The sequence below is a fragment of the Puma concolor genome, chromosome B1 (assembly GCF_028749965.1).
Source record: "Puma concolor isolate L17-30 chromosome B1, mPumCon1.1.hap2, whole genome shotgun sequence".
NCBI lineage: Eukaryota > Metazoa > Chordata > Mammalia > Carnivora > Felidae > Puma > Puma concolor.
This window is the reverse complement of record NC_141670.1, coordinates 202,858,006-202,876,762: the sequence shown is the minus strand read 5'-3', so window position 1 is coordinate 202,876,762 and position 18,757 is coordinate 202,858,006. Positions and strand designations below refer to the sequence as shown.

General features: G+C 54.3%; 1 protein-coding gene across 3 annotated transcripts in view; it reads left to right on the top strand.

Moving 5' to 3' along the window:
• JAKMIP1 (janus kinase and microtubule interacting protein 1) overlaps positions 1-18,757 on the top strand; it is a 136,704-nt gene that overhangs the window by 1,056 nt on the left and 116,891 nt on the right. The window lies entirely within an intron of this gene.

Below are 18,757 nucleotides of genomic sequence, written 5' to 3'. Positions count from 1 at the left end.
TCTTTCTCCTGATGGCTTGGCCGGCCTGGGCTCTCCGCCAGCCTCTGCCCGGCTCTTTAGACTCCGGAGATACTGTGTCTAACCGCGGGTGCTCTGCCACCCCCACGCCTTCCACGCGCACTCACAGGCACACTGTCCTTGGCCTTTGCTTGTGCTGTTCCCTCTCTAGGAACGCCATTCCTTCAACTGGTCGGCTCCTTCTCTACCAAGGTCAGGGAGAACCCCTTGCCCCCGCCTGAGGGTCCTTGGATGGCAGAGTGGGACACACTCCCGTCCTGTCTGATGGCTTCAGCCTGCCAGACCAGATTAGGAGATCTTGGAAGGGCAGGGGCAGCCTCAGCCCCTCACATGGGGCTCCGGGGCTCCCTGCACCTGAGGGGGGCTCTCCCCACGAACTCTGTGTGACCTGCTGGTGTAGGGTGAGTCTGTGGGGGAGCTGGCTTCTCCTCCAGGACCTTGGGCAGGTGGGTGGCACTTCCATGAGCCCAGATGGACAAGGAGGAGGGGCAGGTTTGGGGATGGCATGGGTGGTCGGGACCCTTCTCAGATGCTTGTCCAGCAGGGCAACTTCCCGGATTGCTGCTGCTGAGAAAAGTCTTCCAGAAGGTGGGTGATTGCCAAGTGTTTGTTGTTGAGTTCTTGCACGTGGGTTGTAATGCATCTCTGCAGAGCATGGGGGTGATTCTCATTTTCAGACTTTTCACGGTGAGAGGCCCCTCAGTGGGTCAGGGTGTGGGCCCAACAAACGCGATCATTGCCATTGTCCTCCTTGACAAACCGTCCTGGCTCCCGCTGCCCCTGTGACCTCACCTGTTCCTCACATCTTCGCTTCCTTGGCCCGCCTCTCTCTCTCCCTGCCACGCTGTCTCAGCTAAGTGTGCCACCTCTGCGTTCCCCGGACAGGTCTTGACCCTTCGGCTTCTCCCCCTGTGCTGTGGTTTTGTTACTGTTGTTTTTGGGGGAGATGTTCCCCTCCCTTGTCTGCCTGGAGAACTCCTATTCATATGTTAAGGGCCAAGTCTCTGGGTCCTTCTTTGGGATGTTTCCTGACTTTGGCAAACAGATTGCGGGTCCTCTCATCTGTGCTCTTTTGGAACATATATCCGTGTGTGGTTTAATATTTGTGTAGCTTTTCCTTAAGCAGACCTTGCCCACCGGAGACTGGGGACACAGTGAGGTCTGAGGGGCAGCCCTGCTTTGAGGGGGGCTCCGCCTTCCAGGGGGGCAGTCACACTGTCATGGATACTGCCAGCGCCGTAAGAGGGACGGAGCTTGATGGTCTGTCCTCGGCCTGACCAGAAGGTTTCCGGGTGAGGAGGCAGGAGGGAGGCCCCACCCTCTTAGGGTACAGGGTGGATTGGGGCCAGGAGGGGAGCAGGAGAAGGAACAATTTTCTGAGGAAGGCATAAGCCAGCAGCCAGTGCCGCCCTTCCTCTCCGCGGGCTCTGGAGCCAGACTGCCCGGGTGCCACGGCGGCCCCGCCCCTCACTCAGCTGCAGACCAGTAGGTGCCTCCCCCCCCCCCCCCCCCGGGGTTTGAAGCTAAAACGGGGTGCCTCCCTCAGAAAGATTGGGGATGACTGCACTGTGTTCCAGTTCTCCTTGTTTGATCTCCTGAGGGTGTCTGAGCCCCCACAGGGCTTCTGAAGTGGGGTTCACCTTTGTCCTGTTCCTTATGGTCGTGTGATCCCGGGCAACAGGATTAACCTTTCTGGGTCTCCCGCTGCCTGTCCAAATGGGGGCGGCGGTCTGTCTGGCTGGGTTGATGTGGGGATCAGAGTGCGGTCTCCGGGCACGGGAACCACTGAAGCGGCCGTGATGATGAGGGAGTGTATGGTTAAAAAATGAATCTTTGGTTTTGTCCCAAAGCGGCCACCCCAGTTAGAGGCCCTCCGCGTCCTTCCCTAGCTAACAACACCAGGCCAACGAGCTACATAAATAGTCAATGCGTGGGAAAGACAGGCGGAGGGGGTGCGTGCGTGTTGGCTGCTGGGAGTTGTGCACACCTGTGTGAGAAGGTGCTGAGGGCTGCGGGCAGGAGTCCTGAGCTCACCGCGAGTGTAGAGAAGGCCACCCCCCTGGCCACCCTCCGTCATCCGAGCTTCTTTCCTGCTCAGTGGTTAAGCCGTGAAGGCACAGGGCGGGGTCATGGGGGCTGCACTGAGGACCCGCTCAGACCCTACTGGCTGTGCCACCTTGGGCAAGTCACTTAACCGCTCTCTGCCCAGCTCCTTTCTCTGCGATGCTCACGTGAGGAATGTAGCTATGGTTGCTTAAGCTCCCACTCCTGCTGTGAGTTCTCTCCCCGAAGCTGCACAGAACCTCCCTAGGGTAAGGATTATGTGAGCACCTGACAGGCAGGGGCTGAGTCCGGAGGTGGGGGCGGAGGCGGAACTCACGGGGCGGAGGGGAGGGGTCCCGTGCTCCAGAACTCCGGGATTGCTTCCTGGAACACGCTGATCCCTGTAATGGAAAGTCGACCTTCCCAGAAGGCCCGTGTGAGGAATCAGTGAGAGGAGGCTTCTCAGTGCCTTTAGTCGAAACAGGTTACCTTGAAGCCAGTAGCAGCCATTAGGGTTGCGGGGATCTGAGGCTCAGGAAGGGAACCCAGGGCGGGCCAGCAGTGGGACCTTGCTGGTCATTGTCATTCTAGCCCTGAACACGGTCAGAAAATGTTTCCCTTGCTCTTGCCTTTCTAAGGCCGGGTGGACAGCCCAGGGATCATGGGCCAGCGGGGAGGGGCAGGAACAAAGAGGGGGGCCTGAGGGCCTCCGGCTCTGGGGCAGAGGTGAGGAGCCCTTCCTGTAGGAGGGGGGGAGGGGGAAGAGCTTGCGGAGAGTGGCCAGGGCTGGTTCAGAAAGACTTGAAAGCAGCGGAGTGGGGGCAGGGCCTGGGGCTCAGAGTGAGGGAGCTCCCCGCCCCCCCCCCCCCCCCCGCCTCCACTGGGGGGGGGGACCGAGGCTCTGCTCTTGCCTTTGTATTTATTTTTGGAACTGCCACAGGAAATATTTTACTTCTCATTCATCTGTAGAAATGAAATAAATGCCATTTTTCTTAATTGTAACAGTTAACATTTGTTAAGCACCTACCAAGTGCCAGGGTAAACGCCCGGGGGGGGGGGGGGGGGGACGGCAAGCTGTGGCCCATCAGCCCGCCGCCCGCTTCTGTAAATAAAGCTTTATTGGTACCCAGCCACGCCCACTTGTGCACCTGCTGTCTGTGGCTGCTTTCCTGCTGTGCTGACAGGGTTACCTAGATGGGGCAGTTACCCATAAAGCCAGAGACAGTTACTGCCTGGCCCTTTGCGGCTGGAGTGTGCCACTACCCTGGTCTGTGCTGTCCCTGATTTGAGTTCATTCAGTTCTGGACACAAGCCCAGAGGGAGGTACCTCGCGCCTCTCATTTTACGGATGGGTACAGCCTGTAGCCTGCCCAGGGTCACAGAGCTGGTACGTGGGGGAGCAAGGATCTGCTCCCGAGCAGCCCACATTATTACTTTTTTGGGGGGGAGGGAATTTGTATTTTTTATTAGCTTCTAATTTGAATTTTACCACGTTTAGAGAATATCGTCTGTATACTATCGATTTTTAAATATTTATTGACAATTAAAATCTTTTTTTAAGTTTCTTTCTTTTGAGAGGGGCAGAGACAGCACGTCAGCAGAGGAGGGGCAGAGAGAGAGGCAAAGAGAGAGAATTCCAAGTTGGCTTCAGGCTGTCGTCACAGAGCCCGATGTGGGGCTTGAACTCGCAGAACTGTGAGATCATGACCTGAGCCAAAATCAAGAGTTGGACGGTTAACCAACTGAGCCACCTAGGCATCCCTCTTTTTTTTTTAATTTTTTTTTTTTTAATTTTTTTTTTCAACGTTTATTTTTATTTTTGGGACAGAGAGAGACACAGCATGAACGGGGGAGGGGCAGAGAGAGAGGGAGACACAGAATCGGAAACAGGCTCCAGGCTCTGAGCCATCAGCCCAGGGCCTGACGCGGGGCTCGAACTCCAGGACCGCGAGATCGTGACCTGGCTGAAGCTGGACGCTTAACCGACTGCGCCACCCAGGCGCCCCTTTTTTTAATTTTTAATGCTTATTAAAGCATTAAATCTTAGAGAGACACACACACAGAGTGCAGTGGGGGAGGGGCAGAGAGAGAGGGAGACACAGAATCAGAAGCAGGCTCCAGGCTCTGAGCTGTCGGCACAGAGCCCGACGCGGGGCTCGAACCCACAGACTGTGAGATCATGACCTGAGCGGAAGTCAGATGGTTAACCAACTGAGTCACCCAGGTGCCCCCTCCTTTTTTTTTTTTTTTTTTTTTTTTAATTAATTTCAATTCAAGTTAGTTAACATGCCGTGTAGTATTGGTTTCGGGAGCAACCTGGGACCTGATCATTTTTAAAGGATCTTTGTGTTAAATATATATGTAATATTTTTAGTAACGGTTAACACATTAACGGTTAACATGTTTCATAACCGGTCAGTGGCGTGGAGTGTGTTCACACCGTTGTGCCACCATCACCACCCAAGTCCAGAACTTTCCCGTCCTCCCAGAGTGGCAGTCCACGTTCTTAACCATGACTCCGTGCTGCCTTGTGGGAGTTTTGGAGGAAAAAAGGCAAACGTCAGCGGCGTCCTGACTTCGCACGGGAGGCTTTGGACGGTGGGTTTGCGTTTGAGCGCTGGCTCTGCCATTTACCAGCTGATGGAGGATGAGGCACACGAACTCCTCTGTACCCCCTACAACTCGGTGTCCTCGTTTGTAAAGCGGGGACGCCCCCAGTCCCTGTCCCTGGAGATGGCGTGAGGGAATAAAGAGTCGAGGTGAAGGCCCAGCCTCGTGGGGTGGACAGTGGCAATGATGGGGCGCTAGGTCTGTCCTCTCTGTGGCCCGTGGTCCTGGAAGCTTCCAGGTCCTGGAAGCATCCTCGGGTCCCATCACATGCCTTGAAGCCCCTCCTCCTGGACCTCAGAGGACCCAGATGCCGTGTGGATGAGGCCTCCCGCTGTCCCTTCTACCCCGTGGCCCAGACTTGGCTGGAGGGCCACCTTAGAGAATGAAAGAGGGTTCTGTGTGCGACTGTCCTGACTGCCCATGTGGCAGTAATGCCCTTGTGTGTGCCAGGTCAGGGGCCCCAGTGGCTCTGCCTCGGCTGCATTTTGATTTGGGAGTCCTGGACTGGCCCCTGGTCCCTTTGTCAGAGCTGGGGTGGGGGTTTGTGGAGTGGGACATATCACGAGGGGGTTTCCTGCTTCCTTGGGAGGACAGGCAGCCTGTGAGGATCACAAGGTAGTGGGGGCTAGGAGGGGTCTGGCATATTAGCTCGCTGAGACACAGGGACGCAACCTGGCTTTCCTTTGTCATGTCTCCCCCTTTTGAAAAAGTGGGGCGGCCTTCACACAGCGTAGGATTAGCCATTTTAAAGTGTTCCATCCAGTGGCATGTGATGCGTTCGTGAAGTTGTATAACCACCACCTGTATCTGGTTCCAAGACATTTTCGTGGCCTGCGGTGAAAGCCTTGTGCCCGCTAAGCGGTTCCTCCCCGCCGCCCCCTCCCTCAGCCCCTGGCAACCACCGGTCTACCTTGCGTCTCTAGGGATTTGCCCATCCTGGACATTTCGAGTGAATGGGATCTTATGTGAATGTCCTCAAGGTTCATGCAGGTCGTAATGGGGGTCGTCTGTGCTTCAGCACTTTTTATGGGTGAGTAGTATTTCATCGTGCGGACAGACCACATTTTATTCTCCATTCGTCTGTGGATGGGTGTGTGGGTGGTTTCCGCTTGGTGCCCGGTGCGCCCGGCGTTTGAAGCAAGGCTTCGAGTGTTAAGATGCTCTTCCGGGGGCCTTTGCTGCCCAGGTTGTGTTGTCGCCTCTTACTGCCAGTGTCGTCACCGACCCGCTCGGCGGATGCTCCTGGACAGACACTCCACGCTAGCGTGTGCTGGGAGCGGCCGGCCTGGACTTGTTCTTGACCCGAGAATGGCTTGCTGGCTTCCCATTTTCCAAGCCGGGGTGTGGGAGTGCCCTGCGGTGGGAGGGGTGGCACGGGGGCCGCCCGAGTCGCCCCAGAGAGGCTGCTGACGCGGCGCTGGGAGCCCGGGCACCTTTCTGTTGGTTCCTGGAACATGCTGGCCTCTTCCTGCCCAGAGGTTTTTGTGTGCTGCTTGCCGTCTGGCATGCTCTTCCCTGCCCTCGCCAGAACGGTTTTCTGAGCCTCCACCTCTTGGGTTAAATTTTCCCCTCCTCGGAGACGTCTTCCCTGTCCATCCCGGGTAGATGCCCGCCTCCCCTCTGCTATTTCCCCTCCCCTGCACTCTGTTTTCTTCTGAAGTCATCACCATCTGAAGTGTTTTTTTCCTCATTTATGATCATCCCCTCATTTATGATCATCCCCCCCCCCGCCCCCCCTCAATGAGCTGGGGGGCGGGGAAGCACCACAGGACAAGAACCTTGCCTGACATGTTTATGCTCATCTTTCAACACAGGGTATTGGCGCACAGTAGGTGCTCAGTAAATAATTGCCTGTTGCTTAGAGTCCGACGTAACTTAACTTCCTGATTCCAGGCATCAGGCTCTGTGTCCTAGAACACGTTTCTTCTGAGCATCACTTCCTTTCTTAGTCAACACGGAGACCATCCGGTGTCCCTACCTCTTGGGGTTGGTGTGAAGGTCAGAAATAACCTGTGCAGCCTTCCCAGAGCTGTGCTGGGCTGTAGTAGGTACTTGGCAACCCGTGCTGCTGTTGGCGGAAGTTGGAGACGTGGTCACGGTGTTTGCGCAGGAGTCTCCCTATGCTGGGTGACCTGTACGCGTGCTCGCCCAGAGGTGGGCAGGGGACTCCTGGAGCCAGGCTCCCCGCCACTCGCCACTCGGAGCTGTTGAGCCCTGAAGCGTGGCTCCTCTGGACCGACCTGCTGGCGAGTGAAAACAGGTTTCTAAGACGTTGTATCGGCGGAGGGTGTAAATGATCTCAGTAAAAAACTTTAACAGTCGTCATGCATTGAAATGATACTATTCTGGATCTGTTGGGCCCAATGAAATGTATTATCAAAATTAGTCCCATTTGTTTGTTTGTTTGTTTGTTTGTTTGTTTTAAAGTGGCAACTAGAAAATTAAAAACTGCAGGTGGGGCTCGCATGGTATTTCTTTGGGGGCAATGCTGCTGTAGACCCTAATCTCCTTGAGGGCAGGGGCCAGGCTCAGGGTACCCTGCCTCTGCCTTCTCCGAAGTACATGTCCCTAGGCAAGTTAATTAAATTTTGTTGTGCTTCAGTTTCCTCCTCGTAAACAAGGAGTCGGGTCTGATGATGACAAGCAGTGACGGTGCACATTTGAGGGCTTCCTGTGTCTCCTGGGAAGGAGCGAGAGCCCCAGTAAGAGGAGGTGTGGCAAGGGCCCTGCCCACACCAGCCTTCACTCTGGGGACGCAGAGACCCACGCAATCGAAATAGAACACGGACCCAGTCGCTGAGACCGATTGTCCCCCGAAGAATCCAAGGAAGAAGGCGCCGTGGACTTCATACTGCTACGAGAGCCGGGTCTCTGGTTGGGAGGACCTCCATCCAGGGATGGCTCTCCGCCCAGCCTGGTCCATAGCAGGTTCTTCCTAACTGGCGGCCGAGGTGACTACTCTGGGACGGCTCAAGAGCATTGGGCCACTGTGCTAAGACGAACCTCCACTTGATGGCCCTGGCCTTTTTAATCCCAATGCATGTAATCACCACATCGGGATTTTGCTGCTGTTCTCTGAAGATTTTGCAACCTCACCTTTATTTTCCATGGCTCCTGAATGCAAGACGCTCATCCCAGCAGCTTACTCACGGCCGGCTCTGATTGGACAAGCACCTGACCGGCCGGCTCTGATTGGACGAGAGCAGCTGATCAGCCAGCTCTGATTGGACGAGAGCAGCTGATCGGCCAGCTCTGATTGGATGAGAGAAGCCGATCAGCCAGTTGTGATTGGTTGAGGGCAGCTACTTCTCGGGGTGTGGCAAGGCCGCCCTCCTGCTGTACATATGCTTCTGCTCCATACCCCATCTCCATGGATTTTCTGCCAGACCTGGGAGGGAGAATGGATTTTGTCCCCAGTCCAGCCAGGAACCACTAGGGAGACGAGTCACATCACCCCTGGAAGCTCTGGTGTCCTACGGGTGGGCCACCACCACCCCCCCCCCCCCGTACCCGTCACGAGGTGTGTGTGCTCCACATGGACAGATGCCCAGAAGAGCTTTGTTTCAGTTCTGCAGAGGTCTCCTAACGTTGTCCTCCTAGTTGTCCACAGGCACCGCCGGCCTGCAGGTGCCTGGCATTGTACTGCCTTCTGGGCTGGGGGGTTGAGAGTGGAGACCCAGGGTAGGTGATGGAAGGCGCCAGAGTCTTCCTTTCCAGCTCCCTCTGGGCCGGCACCACCTCAGTGCTGTGGAATGAGTGAATTACCTGAGGTTGCACAGGTAGAAATGGCAGTGGTGGGCCTGCTCTGGCTACTCCTACAGTTGCTGATTATATATGAAAAGTGTGCAGAGGCCTTACCTAGGCGTTCAAAGCTCGCGTGGACTGCCCCCAACTCAACTGCCGGTATTTACCCCAGCGGACTGCACCTACCCCCTAAGCACTGCTCTCTCTTCCAGATCCTTGTTTGCCAGCTCCCTCTGCCTGGAATGGCCCCCCATGGCCCGCCTGTGACCTCCGCTTGCTTCATGGCCTGGTGGGCCCGCCTGGATGTTTCTTCCTCCATTCTCCCCGGGCCCCCGGGAGAGACCTGTTTGCTTACTCTCCAAGTTCAGATTGAGTGAATGAAGTCACCGCGGTTGGATTAAGACAGGAACGGCCTGGAAGCAGAAAGGATGCACCAAAGGGGCTTCTGCTCATCCCAATTTTCCCAGCATGGCGTGGCCCGCTCCTGCCTCCCTCTCCTCCCACGCTTTCAGTAGGGCGTGTGGCCAGCTACACCATCTGCCCACGGTTCCTGACTGAACCAGGCTTTTGCACAGGCTGTTCCCTCTGATCGTTTTGCCCATTAGCTTTTCCTGCCCTCATCCACCCGGGGAACATCTTCCACTTGTGCTTGGGATCCATCATCAACCTTATTTCCTCCAGAAAACCTTCCCTGATGTACGTACCCTCTCCCCTTCCCCAGGCCAGGTCAGTCGTGTCCCTAGGGCTCCTGCTGCCCTAAGCATCCTTCTGTTACTGCCCTGGACATAGTATTGCAGCTGTCAGTGACTTATCTGACTCTTCCATTAGACAGAAGTCTCCAGAAAGTTCTGGGAGGCTTGACATGCCATCTGATTCACAGTGGGATTCCCAGAACCTGGGTGGGGCACACAGTAGGCAGTCAATAGGTTTTTGGCCCTTAGTCTCACAGATCCCAGTAATGTCAGTGCTGGGAGGAGCCTCAGCAGGGAGGTGGTAGGCTCTCCTCTCTCTTGCTTGTGTTGGGTCCACTCGGCCCTTAACTAGCCTCACTCCACTCTCTGCAGCAGTCACCCCTAGTGACTACCCTGTGAACCTTAGATCCTGCAGAACTCGGGGCTGAGATATCCCAGTGGTTCTGTTAGCCCAGAGATGACACTGGGGAGCCTCTCTCGCTCCTCCAGAAAGTCTCCTTCCCTTGCACACAGGGCTTTCGCTGTCTTACAGTGCAGCCTGCTTTTGGTTTAGGACAACAAATATGTTAGAAAGCTGTTCTCCAGAGTCCAAAGCATCCTCTCATGTTTACTGAAAGCTGTATTTCTTGTTAAGTTGTCCCGGTCTCACCCTTTATCCCAAAGCCTGCCTCAGGATGCATTCAAGGAGGCATGGCTTCTTTTAGGAAGTTGGCAGAACTGCTTCCTGGGTCAGGGCGGCTGGGTGAGGAAGCTCATTAAGTCGGGCAGTGATTGGGTTTCTGCAGCAAGCCCGGGGTGCTTCATGGCTTGGGGCTAGGTGTTCTTTTTGTCAACCAGATACTTGATTTTGAACCAGGACCTGGATGCCTACAAATTGTGCCAAATCTGTTTAAGCCTTCTGGCAAATGGGCTTTTTAGTGACATTTGTCTCTCCCTGGAATGTGACAGTCACCCAGGATGAGCCCCATTTATGACAGCCTGGGCATTTTAGATCCCCTGAGACTTCTACAAGGGTAACTGAAAACAAATGCAAGACACTTCAGACCAAACACACAAACAAGTTTTATGGCTGGGTAGGATATTGGAACTGGGGGGTGCTCCAGCAAGAAGATGGGAGGAGGGGTGCCAAGTGCCCCAAACCTCAGGTGTTGACAACATAGATTGGGGATTTGGGATCTCACAGTTCACAAGCTCCTGGGTTACAGTCTCTCTTCATGTTTGTTGGTGAACAGATTGCTTAGTAGGTAAACTAAGAGGTCAAATGACCAGGAGGTTGGGGTGTAAGTTACTTAGGGCAGGATGTGGGCTGATCACTTCAGATGGGGTGTTCACTGTGACAGGTACAGAGGGACTTCTGCTCACTAGACCCTCGTTAGCATCCATGCCAGGCATCTGCAAGAACAATGCCATGGCATTTGAAAATACCCATGTTGTGGACTTGTGAATTCAACCATCCCTTCCCACTTTGGTTTGAAGCACTGAGCCATTACCACACTTGTAGTTGCTATGTGTCAGGAAGATGACTCCCAAAATATTGCGAATGGCCCCATCCCTTCTCCTTGTGGGCAGGTCAATTTGTAGCTTCAACTCTTCTGATTCAGGAAGTTGATAGTAGACATTTCTTTAGATGGTGTCCTGTGACTATTGGACAAATAATTGATGTGCTCCTGTCTGCTGGAACCAGAGAGAAGAAATCATGTTTTTTTTGAAAATGAGCCATTTAAGAAACTGAAAATTGTCAGAGAGGTCATTTTGTTATCTGAATTAAAAATAATTAGCCCTTTGAAGTTCTTGCTCTACCTTTTATGCCAAACCCAGTGTCTGATTCACTTAATACAAGAGAATGCAGTAAAGGAGGAGCAGAGGAACCAAAAAGACATGAGATCTACAGAACACAATAAGTAAAATGGCAGACATGAACTCAACTATACAAATAGTAATATTAAACGTGAATGGGTTAAACAATCCAATCAAAAGGCAAAGACTGTCAGAACATATAAAAAATGATCTAACGATACACTGTCTACAGGAGACACACATCTTTGGATTCAAAGATAAAATAGATTGAAAGTACAAGGTTGAAGAAAGATCTGTCATGTGAAGAGCAAAACCATAAGACAGCTGGAGTGGCTGTACTGATATTATATAAGATAGACTTAAAAATAGAGATACAGAGGGACATTTTGTAATGGTAAATGGGTCAATCCATCAAGAAGATATAAACAATCACAAACATATATGCACCTAACAGAGCGTCAAAATCCATGAAGCAAAACCTGACCGAAATGACAGGAGAAATAGATAATCCCACAAGACATAGTTGGATACTTAAATACTCCACTTTCAGTAATGGATAGAACAACTGGATAGGAGATCGGCAAGGAAATCAAAAACTTGAGCAACCCCGCAAACCGACTAGGCCTACCAACACCATCAGAATGTGTATTCTCAAGTGTACATGGATCGTTCTCTAGGACAGACAATAGGCTCAGCCATAAAACAGCCTCAATGCATTTAAAAGGATAGAAGAAATAATGCAACCTATGCTTTCTGACCACAAGGCAATGACGTTAGGAGGCAATACCAGCAAACAGTGCCTGGCCTGTAGCTGATGCTCTGCTCCCCTCTTGTCAGCCCGACATCCCAGACCTCCACTTGTCCTTCCGATCTCATCCTTCATCACTCTCAACACCTTTACTTCCTGGCCAGACCAAGCCACTGACTTCTCCAACCGCTGTGTCCAGCTTCCCCGTGTTTGCTCATGCTGCCCCACTTTCTGGAAGCCCCATTCCACTGCCTTCCTCACCCCCATCCCATCTCCCAAGTTTGCATCCTGCTCTTCCTGCCTTCCATGAACATCTGCCTTAGCGAGCCACAGTGAGGAGGGTACATAAGGAACTGACCAGAGCGGTGGTTCTCTAAGTGGGGTCCTGGACCAGCAGCATCAGCATTACCTGGGGGCATTTTAGAAATGCACATCCTTGGGGCACCTGGACGCCTCAGTTGGTTAAGCATCCGACTTCAGCTCAGGTCATGATATCGCGGTTCGTGAGGTCGAGCCCCGCGTCGGGCTCTGTGCTGACAGCTCAGAGCCTGGAGCCTGCTTCGGATTCTGTGTCTCCCTCTCTCTCTGCCCCTCCCCCTGCTCATGCCCTGTCTCTCTCTCTCAAAAATAAATAATCATTAAAAAATGCACATTCACAGGCCCCACCTTGAGCTACCGGGTCAGAAACACTGGGTTGGGGTCTGGCAGCCTGGCTTTTAACAAACACTGGGAAATTCTGACACTCCCTCCAGCCTGAGAACCAGGGCAGGAAGGGCTTGTCCCCACTTATCCTGTAGTTACACAGTCTGTCTCTTGGGTCGTCACTAAGGGGGGGGGGGGGGTCAGTCTTCCTGTCCTGCCGAATCTACAGCTGAGCACAGGGACCCTTGTTTCCCAAGGGCAGTTCCTTAAGGGCGGTTCTTCTCTGCCCAGTAAGCACATGCTCCAACTGGCGCTCAGAGCGAAGGGTGCTTGGTTTCCAGGGGTTTCTGGTGGGAGAAGGTGGATGTCCTGACCTTGCTCTACTGTACCTTGTCCCTCTTTGTGATGGATGTGTGATTTCCAGGAAAGAGGGAAAGGGCAGAGTGTGAAAACCAGCCCTGGGCCGGGAGTCACAGGGCCCGGGCTTGCATTCTGCCCACCTACTGCCTGTGACGTCTTGCGGTGGTCCTTTCCCGAGGGTAGTGTGGAGCGTCAGCCGCATGCTGGGCACTTGGGTCCTGCTGTCTCAAAGCACACTGAGCAAGCACGATAATCATAGTTAATCACAGAACAATACAGCAGCCTTACCTCCCTCTAGATCTGTTTTCCCATTTGTAAAATGAAATGTTTTCAAAGAAAAAAGAAGTTGTAGGGGCACCTGGGTGGCTCAGTGGGTTGCACATCGGACTCTTGATTTCGGCTCAGATCGTGATCTCAGGGTAGTGAGATTGAGCCCCGTGTTGGGCCGTGTGCTGACAGCACGGAGCCTGCGTGGGATTCTCTCTCTCTAACTCCCCCTCCCCCTGGCCCTCCTCCACGTTCGCACACATGTGTGCACTCTCTCTCAAAATGCATAAAAACACTTAAGTTTTTACAAACAGCTACGCTGTAATGTGGTCAAATATACAAAGCAGGGCCATGACGGCTTCTTACCGCATGCATTTTATGACCTTGCACTTAACAACTCTTACTGGTTCTAAGGTCAGTCCGTGAGAACAGGGAGGTTGATCCGGTGAAGAAGATAGCTTTCAGAATGAAAAACTTGGGGTGACAGTTGTGGTCTTAACAGCTGTGGCATCCTCGGCGTTGCCAGGCTTTTGTTGTGGTTGGGAAAACATTCTGCGTTTCGAGAAGCCTCATATGGCACGTTGGCCATGGGTTGGGGTTTTGTCAGGAAGTTGCCTCGCGCTTGACCGGGGGTGATAGGAGAGGCCGTGCAGGTCATTTGAGTTTGTGCGCTGTCTGTGTGGCTGAAAATGATCACACCTGAAAAGACAGAATCAAACACGCGTGGCTCCAGACCCCTGATCCCTGACCCCCGAGCGTCTTCGCGGGGCACCAGGGCTCCGTGGCACGGGGTGTGCGATCCAGGCCCCCGCCGTCACCTCCCAACCCCCTGACGTGCTGATGGTCCTGCTCCGTTTTAGACACTGGCCACCGTCGCTTCACAGGTGCCTGTGCCTGGGTGTTGTCAGCTGGCCCGTGCGACTCATGTTTGGTTCTTTGTTGGGTCTTAGGCTCCGAGTGTCCCACGTGGCCCAGGCTGGGACCTGGGAAGGCGGAGCCCAGCCGAGCAGGAAGAAGAGTGCGTTAGGGCCAGCCCTCGCTTCACCTCGTCCCTGGGAGCAGACCCAGGGGGTCCAGTGCCCTCCTGGGAGGCTGTAGGTCCTGCCGGCCCACTGCTTCTGCATAAAGGCCTCGAGTTATCGGGTGTTTGGGAAGGACAACAACCACGCCAAGGAGGATATCTCCCTGAAGTGACACCTGGCTGTGTCACTCCTCTACTTAGCGGGCTCCCTGTGGCCCAGGATGAAGTGCACGCTTCTTGTCATCACATCCGTGACCTCTCCTGATGCTCCTGCTTTTACCGGCTGTCTTAGCTCAGGCTGTCATAACAAAAATACTATAGGATGGGGGGCCAATACGATGGGAATGGAATTACTCCTGGTTCTGGAAGCTAGGAAGCCCAAGGTCAGGCTGCGAGTCAGTTTTTTTTTTTTTTTTAATTTTTTTTTTCAACGTTTATTTATTTTTGGGACAGAGAGAGACAGAGCATGAACGGGGGAGGGGAAGAGAGAGAGGGAGACACAGAATCGGAAACAGGCTCCAGGCTCTGAGCCATCAGCCCAGAGCCCGACGTGGGGCTTGAACTCACGGACCGCGAGATCGTGACCTGGCTGAAGTCGGACGCTTAACCGACTGCGCCACCCAGGCGGTTTTTTTTTTTAATGTTTATTTATTTTTGAGAGAGAGAGAGAGATAGAATGAGCAGGGGAGAGGCAGAGGGAGAGGGAGACACAGGATGCGAAGCAGGCTCTAGGCTCCAAGCTGTCAGCACAGAGCCCAATGCAGGGCTCGAACCCACGAACTGCGAGATCATGACCTGAGCCGAAGTTGGACGCTCAACCGACTAAGCCCCCCAGGTGCCCCAGGCTGCCGGTCAATTTTGATGTGAGCTCTCTTCCTGCCTTCTTACTATGTGCTCGTGAGGGGGCAGGAGAGGGACAAAGCAAGCTGGCTTGTGTCTCTTCTTACAAGGGCACTCATCCCATCTTGAGGTCCCCATCCCTTAAAGTCCCCAAAGGCCTCATCTCCAAATGCCAACACACTGGGGATTAGGGCTGCAACATACGAATTTGGTGGGACACAAGCAGTCTGTAACACTGACCCCTACCTTAGGGGCCCTGTGCCTTCCCTGAGCTTGCCAGGCCCCCTTCCTTCCTCCTGACTCTCTACATCTGTGCCTTCTTCCTAGCACTGCCCTTCTGCTGCCTCTGGAGGTGGCCTCAGTCTCACGTCCTTGGGCGCCTTCCTGACCCCCGGGCCCCTGCACGTCTTTCTGTGACAGCCCGGAGCATACTGTGAGGCTGTCATCTTTCATAGTCTCCCTTGCTCACTGGCTGCAGCTCAGGACCCAGGTCGGGTCTGTGTTTGCGGCTTCGGTGCCTGGCCCGGGGCCGGCAAATGTGACACCTGATGAAGTCATCCTTGACCACCTTCCTCCCCGACTCAGCTGGCAGTCACCTAGCAGGGAGTAGCCCGACAGTAAGTACACCTTAATCCAAGCCCCCCCCCCCCCACCCTGTAATTAGTGTCCCTCTTTGAGACCCTGGTCTCTCTCTGTTTCATCCCCCCTCCACCCCCCCACACCCCACCGTCCCCTTCATTTCTAGAGTCACCTTCTTGAGAGAAGCCAGGACACAGGCTCTGCGTCCCCTCCCTGCAGCTTTGGGCACACAGCAGGCACTTGGTAGGTGTCTGTCGAAGAGCGCCCCAGGCACAGCACGCCACGTTGGGTGGCTGCTGTAGAAAGGATGTGGAAACCACAAACGAAATCGGCTCGAAAGTCACTGGTCGCCTCTGCTTGTTCCTGGCAGTGTGATTGCCTGTCAGCCCTGTGACTCATTTCAGCAGAGGTGGGACAGAGACGACCTGACAGCTGGGGCCTTTTCTGGGACTTGTTGAGGGCACTTTGCACCCCAGTAAAGAGGTGATTCCGAAATGGAGCAGGGGGTTTGCCAAAGGCCAGCAAGCCGCAGTTGAAAGAGCAAAGGTAGGGACTTGAGCAAATCCGTTACTTGCTTGAGGTTGAACTTCTGTCTCCGCGAAATGAGGAGGATGACATGTGTCTCTCCGGGACCTTGTGAGTGCTGGGAGTATGTGTGTAAAGCACCTGATGCCAGGGGGCCGCAGCCTTCTCCCCCCAGGTGTGCAGAACAGCCAGGCTTAGCCCTCTGCTCCATCAGTGTGGTTCCTCTGGCCTTCCTTTGGACGAGGTGATGTCTGGGTCACCCTCGTGGCTCTAGCCTCAGGCTGGGACCCACGTAGCAGAGCGGGTAAGAGCATAGACACTGGAGCCAGACCACCTGCTCATCTTCCCACCCCTGTTTGTTGGCTGAGTCACCTTGGCCGAGTAACCTCACCCCTTCCCGCTGGAATGCTAAAATGGGGACACTGAGAGCACCATGTCTTAGGGCTGCGGAGTAGTAGATAATTTGGAAAGTTTGGGAAAGTTTCTGGCACGCCGTGACGGCCGCGTGAGCGGGGACTGTAGTTATCACTTGGTGCATATTTGTTGAATTGTGTTGAGTTCTGTCTGCCGGGAGAGGATGTGGGTATTGCCACGATGCTTTACTTTTCTTAAAGCCCGGGTATCAGTTCCCATTGCTTGTCCCCACCTCAGATTTTTCTCTCCCGTTCAGCATTTGTAAGGTTCTACAGTGAAAAGTTAAAGAAAACAGAAAGGTCCACACGCGCAGAATGTTCTACAGGAAGTTTCCTCATGTTCTTGTAAATGCTGATAAAAACTCTGAAACCCGCTCTTTGATGGGAGTTTTGCGACGTGGGTTTTGAATGGGAGTAGCAATTTTATCAGGCATATGTTTGTGTTTGTGGGTGTGTCTGGTGGGAAAGTGAAGTCGGTGGCTTTCTGTTGCTACTGGAAGCTTTTCATGGACTGGAATATTTTGAAACTGTAGCTTTATGGAAGCGTTGAGGCTAATTCAGCGGTATTTAATTTGCTGTCAATATGCTTTGCTCTGGGAGGGTGATGGCACAGTGAGCCTGGCTGTTCCTCCCTAAAAATGTGCTTGGGTGCCTTCTGAGACTGTGCCTGGCATGGTACTAACTCCTGGGGATAGAAAGCAAACCGACACACTTCCTTGGGCAGCTGGGAAGTGGCCTCAGAGGCAGATGGACGTGGGTTCGAGTCCTGACTCTGCCACTCACACGCTGCGAAGACGGGGCAAGTGAGTTCACCTCTTTGAGCCTCAGTTTCCTCATCTGCCAAACGGGGATGACCCTGTTACGTGTTTCACAGGTTTTGAGGCTGGGTTGAGATGGGCACGCCCAGCACGTTACCCAGCCAGGGAGTGGGCTCTTAGAAAGGGCCGATCTTGTCTTAGTTGCTGCTTGGGGCTGGGGGCAGCAGTGATGTTCTGAGAGACCCAGGCCCCCTGACCTGGGGCTGCCCCCTGGGCCACTTCCTTTCCTTTGCTCTCCACCTGGCAGAACAGGCAGGGTCACTGTTTGCAGAGGAGATGCCTGTGTCTGAGGGCGAGAGAGGCCTGGTTTCCTGTGGGCTTGTGGCTTTGTCCTATTGATGGCACCTGCGGGGTTTCTGGCATGCCTAGGAGCAGGTGGTGGGGGCTTGGGGGAGGGTCCTCCGTGGGCTGGGCTTCCTGTCCGGGTGTGTTCAGTCCGCCTCTCAGCCGTTGGGTGTACCGAGTGCCCCCCAGGCAGGTCCCTTATGTGCCTCTGTGGGCCTCTCCAGCACTGTGCAGGAGGGCGGGAGATGGCAGAGCCTTCCAGCAGTCACAGGAGGTGAGCCGTGGGGCCTCAGGAGGCCACCTTGCCCTCACCCACGCACAGGGGGCCTTGTGGGTGGGCTCAGTGAGGGCCGCCTGGGAGGCTGAGGTTTGGGCAGCGGGTCCTTCCAAAAGCAGCAGCGTCACGTGGACCCCCCCCCCCCCCCGCAAGATTTCATTGCTTAAAAAAAAAAACCGGGGGCGCCTGGGTGGCTCAGTGGGTTATGCCTCTGACTCTTGGTTTCAGCTCAGGTCACACTCTCACCGTTTGGTGAGTTCTAGCCCCACATGGGGTTCAGCGCCGACAGCGTGGAGCCTGCTTGAGATTCCTCTGTCTCTGCCGCGCCCCCACTAGCGCTGTCTCTGCCTCTCTCTCAAAATGTGTAAATAACAACCTAGAAAAAAAAGAAAAAAAAACCACATTCGGTAAGCACCATCCTTTTTTTCTTCCCGCTCGTTTGTGCGTGTTTTAGATTTTACTGGGGTCGCGCTGTGCCAACTTGGTAACCCGGCCTTTTCTTTGACTTTATTTTTTTTTTTTAAGTTTATTTATTGATTTTGAGAGAGAGCACAAGTGAGTGGGGGACGGGCAGAGAGAGAGAGACAGAGAGAGAGAGAGAATCCCAGGGAGGCTTCATGCTGTCAGCACACAGCCTAATACAGGGTTCTAAACATGATCTCAAACTGTGAGATCGTGACCTGAGCCGAAGTTGAGTCAGATGCTCAACCGACTGAGCCACCCAGGTGCTCCTGGGCCTTCTTTTTAAACATCACAGCCCGGGCCGAAGGCTTCCCGGCTTCTCCCTGCGCTGGCCTTGGATGCTGGGCATCTTCAGGGCTGGGGGCGGGACTGTTGGTGCGGACAGGAAGCGGAAGGGGAGGAGTCAGCTCGGCTTATCCAGGCGGTAGCCGGAAGTGAGGCAAAGCGGAAGTGGGGGTGGGGTTGGGGCTGAGGAGTGAGGGTGAGCCTTGGTCCCCCGGAGGCCAGGTTAGCCCTGGCGTGAGGAGGCCTGGCAGGGGTGGGGAGGAGAGGGCCGGCCGGCAGCGCCGGGGGCTCGGAGGCACGAGGGAGCTAGGTGCTTCCCACGCGTGGCCAG